General features: G+C 37.5%; 1 pseudogene; it reads right to left on the minus strand.

The window, feature by feature from the left end:
- Positions 1-6,031: 6,031 nt before the first annotated feature.
- Positions 6,032-7,605, minus strand: LOC121309544 (annotated as a pseudogene).
- Between the last annotated feature and the right edge of the window lie 4,344 nt (positions 7,606-11,949).

The raw sequence follows: 11,949 nt of genomic DNA on the forward strand, positions 1-11,949 counted from the left end.
TTCTGCCATGGTTAATTGCTGCTACAGCATGATTGGGCCACAGTGGGGTATTTAGATTCGTCGTCGAGCCATTGCTGGTCCGCTCGTGTAAATGGGGTGATTGTATGTTCCTGCAGGGGAATGCACATGTAAATTGAACTCTTCAAACTCCAATGCGAGTGATTTTTCGCTAGATATAGCTTATGTATGAAACCAAATTGTGTCAAACCACCACCAATACCCTCTTGTGCTCTACTTTGTAGCATTTTATGTGTTTGTTTTGTTTTTAAAAAATAATGTTAATTGCAGCAAACACGATGCCCAAGAGAATGACGCCTTACATACAACATTCGTAAAATGCAATTAATTTCAATAGCTGCATTTTAACAAAAGAGAAAGGTTATTATACAGCGAGCAGGGGGCAAACCAAACGCAAAGCGTGCAGCGCGGAGTAGGGTGTCAGGGAAGAGCGGGTGATTAAGTACTGCAGATTGCTAGTCGTGAAACTAAAGGTAACTCCTGTGTCGTGGTTGCGTTGTCTTAAACCTTTTCACAAAGTTAAACTTCGTTGTTTGACGCATTCGGGTTTTTCTTTCTTGTTATATGCCAATAACATTTTTTAGAAGTGAATTCCCCCTCGAAATTTGTTTTTAAAAATAAAAAAAAAAAAAAAAAAGTTCTTAAAGTTATTTTTTATTGGCTTTGTTTTCGATATCAAATTATTACACTATGTAACACAATTTTTGTTCCTGGGTAGTAAATGTTATTTCCTAATTGCTTATGCCTCAAAAGTATAGAAAATGGCTATTTTTCCCCACAAACTTTGCTTTTGTGACCAGGACAGTGATATTTTGAAATATACCTATTTCCAATGAGAAAACGGACGAATTTGTGTCTTTTCGTTCACATAAAGTCAGAAAAAAACAACATATGAATCCAAATTAACATGTATTTATACTAAAGTAATACAAAAATGACTACAAAAGATTTAGAAGTGAGTAGTTTTTCGAGATTTAAGATGAAACTGTAAATCACTTTCACGAATCAGTATGTTCTCGTTATACTGTCCTTGGTAGCGACGTTCAAAGTCCAGTATATCCTGGTGGAAGCGCTCGCCTTGCTTCTCCGAGTACGCTCCCATGTTCTCCTGGAATTTATCAAGATGAGCATCAAGGATATGGACTTTGAGGGACATCCTACAGCCCATTGTGCTGTCGTTCTTCACCAGAGTCTCAACCAGCTCCACATAGTTTTCGGCCTTGTGATTGCCCAGGAAGCCCGGAACCACTGCGACAAAGCTGTTTCAAGCCGCTTTCTCCTTACTAGTGAGCTTCTTGGGGAATTCATTGCACTCCAGGATCTTCTTTATCTGTGGTCCAATGAAGACACAGGCTTTGACCTTTGCCTCAGACAGCTTAGGGAAGAAGTCTTGAAGGTACTTGAAGGCTGCTGACTCCTTATCTAGAGCTCTGACAAATTGTTTCATAAGGCCCAATTTGATGTGCAGTGGTGGCATCAGCACCTTCCGGGGGTCCACCAGTGGCTCCCACTTGACGTTGTTCCTCCCCACAGAGAACTCGGTCCGCTGTGGCCAGTCCCGCCTGTGGTAGTGCGCCTTGGTGTCCCTGCTGTCCCAAAGGCAAAGATAGCAGGGAAACTTGGTAAAACCGCCTTGGAGACCCATCAGGAATGCCACCATTGCAGCCTCTTTATGCCATCTCAGAAAAATGCAGATATGTATCCACTTAGGCAGCTGGAACTAAACTGAACTGATGGGCTTAAGGCCCCTGTATTTATACTACTATTTATATTACTGGAAAGTTCTAGAAGTTACTCCAAATTTACTCAGCACTGAATCTATCTGGAATGTTCTGGAAAATAGGTAAATTTCAAAATATCACTGTCCTGGTCACAAAAGCAAAGTTTGTGGGGAATAATAGCCATTTTCTATACTTTTGAGGCATAAGCAATTAGGAAATAACACTTACTACCCAGGAACCAAAAAAAAAAAAAAAATGTTACACAGTGTTATTATTATTATTATTATTATTATTATTATTATTATTATTATTATTATTATTATTATTATTATTATTCCAACAATTTGTCACCAGCGACAGTTCATCACGGACAATAACTCACCGATTAAGGCCACAATTATATCATAAAAGCTGTGCTAAAAACAAATAGAGCTATAATAAATCATAGATACAGTAAGCATTCACTTACAAATTACATAAACAAAAACCCATAATGTACCAACTTTTACTAGTTCGTGACCACCCAACTAACAAACAAACAAAAAATAAATAAATAAATAAAAAATAACAAGTTTGCTTTTCAACCCTTTATTTTAACACTAGAATCACCGAAATTTTGAACTACCTACAAGTGCTGCACCGGTCATTTCGTGCTCGTGTGAAATAAGATTCTCTGTTTTGTGAAAATAAAAATAAGGTATAGAGTACCACTTCTGAAACAGGTTTTCTCAAAACTATTTTTGTGCAGTTGCACCGTTTACATTTTTCATTCACGATCAATATCAGTAAACCACTGGGTTGAATGGAAATTCCAACAGTGACTAGCACTGGTGCATGCTGGTCAAAGCTGGAGGTTTGCCGGTTTTCAGCTAGTTCAGAAGACTTGTCGCTGGTTGAGGAGCTGGCTAAAAACAACTGTATAAAAATACCCTTTCAGTAAAGTTTTTGTCTACATTAAGCTACCTTATTTGCTTGAAACCATGTTTGGGGTTTTATATACCTGATAGGTGCTCAGTCTTAGCTGGTCACAAGCTCACCAACAGTCAGCAGGGTTATCCTATTTATTTATATTATAAACATTATCCTAATCTGAACAGTTACATTATGAAGGGGACTCACTGTACAAGTACTGTACCTTGAAGAATCTAAAAAAAAGACAAATGAATTCACATGATAGAAATAACTGGTCATCTGCACTTTGCAAGTCGTCTTTATCTTTATCAGCCACAGGTTTGTTTTCTTTCTCTCCGGTTTACGATGTGAGCCACATGTTTGGGTCCGATGTCTGTTGGGATAAGGACTGCAGAACTGTTAGCAGCTCCTACATTTCTTTCAATAAGTCTGTGTTTAGCTGTTTGTTTACCAGCTCTTCCAGTAAACCTCTCTATTTACAGTAATCTAGTATAATCTTCGTATGTTCACATGATACAGACTACATGGATTTAATTCAGTGATGCTAGAGTTCCCCCTGCTGTTTAAATACGAATCATGCACAAATATATACAGCCAACTACTATAAATGCACATTAACGGGATCACTTGTACTATGCAATGTGACAGTGAAGAGTCCTGATGATCTCTAAATAGAACAGGTTTCACTACTGCCATGAGTGCAATTAAAAGGCAGTAAAACAGAACCAAGAAAGTGACTGATTGACGACTTAATTAATTCTCAGAAAGCTTTTGCTGCCTGCTACTTCCGTGGGTGACACTGCCCAACAATAAACTACTCTACCTAATTTAGACAAGTCTGTAATTACACTGTCTTCTGAGGATTAAAAGCTGCAAGAAAAACACATTGCAACGTTACCTATTATTATTTTATTCTCCTTTTTTCTGTTCTTTCTTTTGTTTATTTGTATTTGTGATGCTGGCTCTAAGCCTTTGCAATTATAGTGACAATCCTGTCAAAATAAACATTAAAACTGAGCATAATTAACTACCAGCTACAACCTTTTGATTCTTCAAAGATCTGTACACTGACTCATGGCTTTTGAAGTATCTAACCTTTTTTTCGTATTATAATAACATTATATGTTGGCAAATGTACCCTCACCCCCGTTGACGTAATACTCCTCACATTCAATTATATTTATTATTATTATTATTATTATTATTATTATTATTATTATTATTATTATTATTATTACTCACTAACTTTATATATATATATATATATATATATATATATATATATATATATATATATATATATATATAGACACACACACACACACATACAGTGGCTCTCAAAAGTATTCACCCCCCTTGGACTTTTCCACATTTTATTGTGTTACAACATGGAATCAAAATGGATTTAATTAGGAGTTTTTGCCACTGATCAACACAAAAAAAGTCCATAATGTCAAAGTGAAAAATAAAATCTAAAAATTGATCTAAATAAATTACAAATATAAAACAGAAAATACTTGATTGCATAAGTATTCACCCTCTTTGCTATGAAACACCTAAATAAGCTCTGGTGCAACCAATTGTCTTTAAAAGTCACATAATTAGTTGAATGGAGTCCACCTGTGTGCAATTAAGGTGTTTCCCATGATTTCAGGTTAAATACACCTGTCTCTGGGAGGTCCCACAGTTGGTTAGTACATTTCCTAACAAAAACTACATCACAGTAAAGTCCATTATTAAGAAATGGAGAGAATATGGCACAACTGTGAATCTGTCTAGAACAGGCTGTACTCAAAAACAGAGTATCCGGGCGAGAAGGGCACTAGTCAGGGAGGCCACCAAGAGGCCTATGGCAACTCTAAAGGAGTTATAGTCTTCCACAGCTGAGCTGGAAGACACTGCGGATATGGCAACAATAGCCCGGGTGCTTCACAAAACTGGCCTTTATGGAAGAGTGGCAAAAAGAAAGCCATTGTTGAAAAAAACACACCAAATCTCAGCTAGAGTTTGCCAGAAGGCATGTGGAAGACTCTGAGACCAAGTGGAAGAAGATTCTATGGTCTGATGAGACCAAAATAGAGCTTTTTGGCCTTAACGCTAAGTGCTATGTTTGACGCAAGCCTAACACTGCACATCATCCTGAGAACACCATCCCTACTGTGAAGCATGGTGGTGGCAGCATCATGCTATGGGGATGCTTCTCTGCGTCAAGGCCTGGAAAGCTCGTGAAGATAGAGGGCAAAATGGATGCAGCAAAGTACAGAGAAATCCTGGAGGAATACCTGCTGAAGTCTGCAAGAGACCTGGGACTTGGGAGAAGATTAATCTTCCAGCAGGATAATGACCCCAAACATACAGCCAAAGTCACACTGGAGTGGCTTAAAAAAACAAAAATGTCAATGTCCTGGAGTGGCCAGTCAAAGCCTGGACCTCAATCCAATTGAGAATATGTGGAAAGAGTTGAAAATTGCTGTTCACCAAAGGTCCCCATCCAACTTGACGGAGCTTGAGCAACTTTGCAAAGAAGAATGGGCAAAAATTGTAGTGTCCAGATGTGCAAAACTGGTAGAGACTTATCCAAATAGACTCACGGCTGTAATTGCTGCCAAAGGTGCCTCTACCAAATATTGACTCAAGGGGGAGAATACTTATGCAATCCAATTATTTTCTGTTTTGTATTTGTAATTAATTTAGAACAATTTGTAGATTTTATTTTTCACTTTGACATTATGGACTTTTTTTGTGTTGATCAGTGGCAAAAACTCCTAATTAAATCCATTTTGATTCCATGTTGTAATACAATAAAATGTGGAAAAGTCCAAGGGGGGGCGAATACTTTTGAGAGCCACTGTGTGTGTGTGTGTGTGTATATATATAATCTCCAAAACAACAACAATAAAACATTTTGTCATTTTTACTTTGTGAAGCTTACAAGTGATGAATATTCAGACATTCTAATTGCATGTAGATGAAATGCAGAAATACATAAATCCATATTGTGGTAATTGATGGTAACTTACAGAGAAGTATCTGTATGTGTTGTCTGTTAGTTACCATCAATTACCACAATATGGATTTATTATGTATTTCTGAATTTAATCTATATACAATTAGAATGTCTAAATATTCGTCACTTGCAAGCTTCAAAATCTCTGTTTCAGTAATATATATATATATACAGTCCTATATATAGTATTCCTATTTATATAATATTTATATCTTACAGTTTGGATTACAGGTTTAGATTTATATGTTCATGTATGTTCTGTGCATTACAATATTACGAAAATATATTTTGTAAACAATAATAGAAATTAAAACAAAAAAATACCTTTTTTCCCATCCCTTAATGCAAAGTACTGTGTGCTTTTCAGACTCACTCAGTGTATGGAGGAGCGATCTGGTAATGGACTGGTTGACACTGCCTCGGAGGGGGAATGCATGCAACTCCTTCTGCCCTGAATTGCCCTTCTTAGCAGAGGAATTGGAATCCGGAAAGGGGACAACATGTTGAGGTGCAAGGGGCTGCCAGGTGCAAAGACAAAAAATACACAAAGCATCAGGCACGCCAGGTGAAGGCAACTTGATATGATCCCTGTGGTCACTAAGCCATAGACTCTCCTCAGTTTGGTGAACATGATGGTGTCCATGAGTCCAGTCACAGCTGAGACCCGCTGATCCCCTGAGTGTAGGCTTACCCAGTCGTTATACAGTCGAACCCCAAGACCGTGGTGTAGAGAAAGGCTAAGCCCATGCCAGCTAGCAACACAGATTGTCTGTAATAAGCCTTCCAACCATCTTTGCAGGTGCTTAGCAGCCATGTAAGCTTTCTCAGGCGCAATGGAAGATGTGTGATGTCCTTGAGATGCAAGCTGATGTGGCAGTTCTCTTCTGTAAATTCAGGTACCTCGGCGACCCGGAGATCACCTGCAAGACAATGGGATCATTGTAGTATCTTTCTTGCACAGAACGTCACTCGTGGCTTGAGCTGATACCAAGATCTGCAAGTAGTCTGTTACTATAGAGAATGAATATTCTTCCACAGAACTGGTTTGTAGGGCTAAATGTGGTATACGTTTAGATTTCAGGTACAGTAGGTAATGCTTTGTCCCATACCCAGATCTTATGCAGACTGTTAGAAATATCAGTATCCCTACTTGGAGGGAGACTCTGGCAGACACACAAAGTGATGGCACTTCACTAAGTGATGCACAGAAAAAAAAACTCTTCTTGCAACAGAACTGTGACTTGGACTTGATTTGAACTTGTTAAAAACAACATGAACAGCAGGGAAAATAAAAAAAAATATTTTATGATATGTTAAGTGTTTAGTGTTGCCTTGTAGGTTCATTATTTCTATCTGCCTCTCCAAATACAGAAGCAGATCTTCACACTCTTCAGGCTTGGGTTCATAGGCAAGGCTGGAACTATTTTATAGACTCTCGAGAGGAAAATAAACTCCACCATCAAAGAGGGTAGGTTCCAACCAAGTATGAAACCACAGCCAGCCACCTCAGTCATCACCTGACCCACTGCCAGAGGAGCCAGGATGTTAGTCGCCTGATCGATTCTCTTCATGGTGACGTTCATCTCTGAATGAGACCAATGGACAACATTTGTTTTTGCAACGGGGCAAGATATAGTGGGTTTTCAGAATAAAGAAAAACATAATCTTTCAAAGAGATGTAATTAAGTTCTGACATTTAATATTTATGTAAACTTCAGTTCTTTCACTTTCAAGCTTGTCAGAGAATCTGACAAAATTGTGCTAATTTTATGCACGTGGGATCAGTCTGTGACAAGGTTGTTTTTTTAGCACCAGCCATTCCTATGTTTCTTACCCGCAAGGTGTCCTCTTGTACCCTGTCATGACAACAGTCCAATCCCTCCAAATGGCAGTGGTCATGGCTGTGCCCGCAAGGTTCGTCGCATCTGCCAGGATGATCACCACCGTTTAAGGGCTTGCAAATAGTCAACTATTTAAAAAAAAAAAATCCTTTGTAATTCATGCTGATAAGAAAATAGTAAAAGCTTGTTTACCCCTGAGCTAGTAACCATACGCTCTTCAATGATATGTAATTAATTAATGATAAAGCTGACTATCAAGTGCATTGGTGTCTGAAGTGTTTTGTTCATTCATCAAACAATTAAACCTAAATATCTTAGTACTATATACCAAATACAACATTTAATAAGCAGGAAATCCCAAATGTATAGTGGTACCTCAAATGCTAACCATCTACTGCCAATGCAGAATTACTGGGTGTGATACTTGTTCTTCATTTTAGCCCCCAAAATGTTTATTTTTTTTTAATAATGGCTGCCGACACTGGTTCAGTATTCAAAGTTAGATATCTTTTGGTGGCCATTGCAGAAACCCTTATTTTTATGTCTCACTCCTCCAACACAAAGCAGAAAATGTGTTTTCATTGGTAGGTAGAGCTGAGTATGCGTCTGTATATCACTGGGTTTTGCTGTTGAGGATGAACTTGGCAGAAAGACAATGCATGCTAGAGTTGTGTGCTAAGTGTGTGATCATGTTTTAAACTAAATAATTTGAAATATGCACGGTACAGGCTACAACAAAGTGATCCAGAGCCGATACACAGCTAGTATAGCAACTGTCAGAGCCGTCATTGAAGACTTTGTAATGCAGATGTGAATTATTTAATCAATAGAGTCAATAAGTGATGAAACGTAAACGTAAGATGTAAGACTCACAGCTAACCAGCCATCCCAAATGTGTTCAATCCACGGTTTGTAAGAAAAACACCAACATCAGCACAATGCTATGACAGTGACGGATATGTTATGAATGAATAAGAATTCATGTGCAACTACAACAAAACAAACCACTTTCTTTTACATTGTACTTTATACTGTCACATCCACAGAAAAGATGGCCGTTACCAGGACGACATTATCGCATTGCTGTTACGCCACGTAAAACTTTATACTCAAGCCAAATGGCTATTGCCTTGTGTTTTTTAAAGTATGCCATTTTATCCCAAAAAAAACTAAAATAAATTTTTAATGATGCACTATTTGGGATAATTTACAGACTCTGAGACTTTAAACAATGTGCAGTTACAGATTTCTCTAGATTCTGTTTATCACCAGACTAAAAAGAAAAATGAAACAAAAGTCTGGACTGTTGAGATATTGATGATCAGGTTTGAACACCCCTGAGATACAGGACTGTCTCATACTATAACCCCCAATCCACTTAGAATGTCATCTTGCTGCCAGTGGATCGCTCTCACTCCCACACGATGTAACACTATGGGCAGTAAAAATGTAGGCAAACATGGTCCATTTAGTCAAAGACACCAAGGCAATACCAATAGGTGTACAACTTTTATTGGAATGAATATACAGATTAGTCGAATTAGACATGCCAATTGAATTAAACAATCACTAGGCCCTTTTGGAATGACGACTGAATTAAGAAATCAATCTGAATGGAAAGCATTAGCTTTACATTCTGTCTTCTTGTTAACTCTTATTGTCTACCCACCCTCATTCCTTAACCTACTGACCAGACCAGTCAACGGCCCAATGCGGCCAAAGACAAATCCCTAGAGGAAGAGAACTGAGTCATGGTGCTGGCAGTGGAAATGCTGGTGTTCTTGAAAACTAGCACCATGGTGCAGATTAGTTTAGCAAGTAGAGTTTATACTGAATCACCAATTGTTTGTCATAAGGAACAAACAAATTGCAAAGTGTCACATGCGGTCCACCTATGAGAGAACGGGAAAAATAAGAACGTTTGCAAGTCCTTCACAGTTAGAAGTAATGTCGTCTGTACAACTTAGAGATAAAGACACCTAAATATCTGTTAATTATTTAAATGTGTATTATTTAAATCTCAAATAAATGCAGTATGTTAGGGTATGTTTCTTAATAAATTGTCATGAACTGTAGGAACAAGCATTTCTGAAACACGAAAGTGACCATAACAAAAGGTCCCAAAACAAACAAGCGAACAAATCTGAAACCTCACAAGGTAATTCTAGAGTCAAAGTTACCACAAGATATAAATATATTAGAAAACAAATAATTTCATTCTACTACAAAAGATTCTGCCAGTTGAAAGATTAGAGAATAACTAAATAAATGACTGCAGCGATACAGCAACCTTTTATTCTTCATAAATATCATAATCTAGTCTATCCTAAATTAACTGATGTGTGACTGAATAACCAAAGGCTAAAATAGTATTAATATTGTTATGGTTATTAATAATAATAATAATAATAATAATAATAATAATAATAATAAAGTATTTGTTTTGCACTATATTGCTGTAAATCAAGCTTTAGTCTGGTATACTGTGTGAATTAAAAACCAATGTAGCAAAGACCACTCTTCAAAATAATACACAATGCTCACAAAAAAGCAAGAAAAAAAAAAAGATTTGCCTCACCTTGGATTTTCTTCAAATATAATTTTCAGCTGCCGATTTCCTTTGCCGTGTGATTCAAAAACTTAGTTGCCATGTAACCTGCATAGCATCCCTCTTAATTCATCTGGGCTGGGTCCAAGCTTTAGCAGTTTGAAAGGCCAGATAACATCAGTGTGAAAAAGTGCACCATTGTATGAAATTAGTGTACCCCCCCTTTCACATCCCAAAAAGGCAACACTGTCGTTTGTATGTCATATAGACCTAAAGGACATTAAGGGGGGGGGGGGGTAGCAGTTGAAGGGGCTGAATGAATTATAATGAAATCTTTCTCTAAGAATATATGTGCGTTAAACACAGGGTAGTACTAGGATAGGCAAGTCATTGTTTTGTTTAATGTAACATCTGTCTCAATAAATGTAACAGAGACAACGCCCATACCTTCCCCCACAAATCAGCATGTGATTTATGGTTCCCTTGGAAAACAAGTAAATGTTCTACTGCACGATCAAGATAACAGGCCTGCTTCTTTGATCATTCTTCTCTCTCGATCATTATCTTGTACATACACAAAACAAGTCTGCTTCTTTGATCATCATCTTGTCTATATACTGGTATAAAAAGTTGTAACTTGTAATTACGTGTCAGAGAACTAACTGCAGATCGCCTGTATTACTTCTCTCCAGAATTCTGTACAATAAACTTTGCTGTTACATCTACACACTGAGGCTGGTTTTGATTTCTTCTGGGTACCTACGCAGGTATGCATCTGGCCTTCATAGTAAAGAATATACACAGCATAGGGACGGGTTCTGCAGTGTAGCTCTGCACAGGTCACTTGAAATGAAATAATGCAATTAAGGTTTATTTAGGGTTAAAACATACTGTAAATGGCTTGGTTCACAGACCACGAGTAGTGAAAACTATGGATTAATTAGTTACAATCGGGACTAATCCAAGACATTAAAACTAAATTGCCTAATCTGTGACTTTACATTGACGTCATAAGAGCCTGGCTTTAAACCCAGAATCTCCTAGTCTTATGCATTGAATTAAATTGGTCTTTCCTACTTCCAGCCCCTCAAAACCTGCAACCTGCCTAGTAGCGATACACTAGGAAGAATGTTCATAGTAATCATTTACATAGTTAATTATTGAGTACATATTAATTGTATTTCTGCAACAAAAAGTCTTGTTGAATGAACTGAAAAGCTTCACATACCACTGCCCAATAAAGTTTGCTTATGAAGTGAGCCCTGGGAACATGCAAGCCATACATACAGAAGCCAGGAATTACTTTTAGGTTGACGGCGCATAGGACACAGACCATGCTGAAAATTAGACACCATCCATGTCAATCATTCTAAACTTTACACTTTAGCTGCAGCATTTAAGTTAAGGTTTATTTTCAAAAGTCTGACTGGGAACATGTTGCCTACCTTTACTCATAATGGAACAGGAAATAATATAAGGCTGTTCACTGCAGAGTCTGATCTACTAAATAAAAGAGTTTTCAGCTTCATGTACCTTGAAGATGTGGGATTCTCGGACAAGGCCCATCGGGGCTGAATCCTTTGAAGTTTTTTAAAGAACAACAAATGCATTCATTAAAATGTGTTCAAAACATAAAAAATAAAACCCATTCACTATCATAGGCGGTTTCTTTTTTGTATAGGGTTAATGTTGAATACAGGTGGATAAACGAACTCTGTAGTGCTACAACAATTCTGCACCATGCAATTTGAGCATACCAAGAATTGCTTTTCATGTTCAATCACACTGTACAAAACACGACAGCATTTAAAACCCAAATTACAGCTGAAGGCCATGTCAAATAAATGGTCTTTTATTCTAGCTGTCAATTATGAAGTGTATGATAACAGACCAGTCCAAAAG

This window comes from Polyodon spathula, chromosome 3, assembly GCF_017654505.1.
Source record: "Polyodon spathula isolate WHYD16114869_AA chromosome 3, ASM1765450v1, whole genome shotgun sequence".
Taxonomy (NCBI): Eukaryota; Metazoa; Chordata; class Actinopteri; order Acipenseriformes; family Polyodontidae; genus Polyodon; species Polyodon spathula.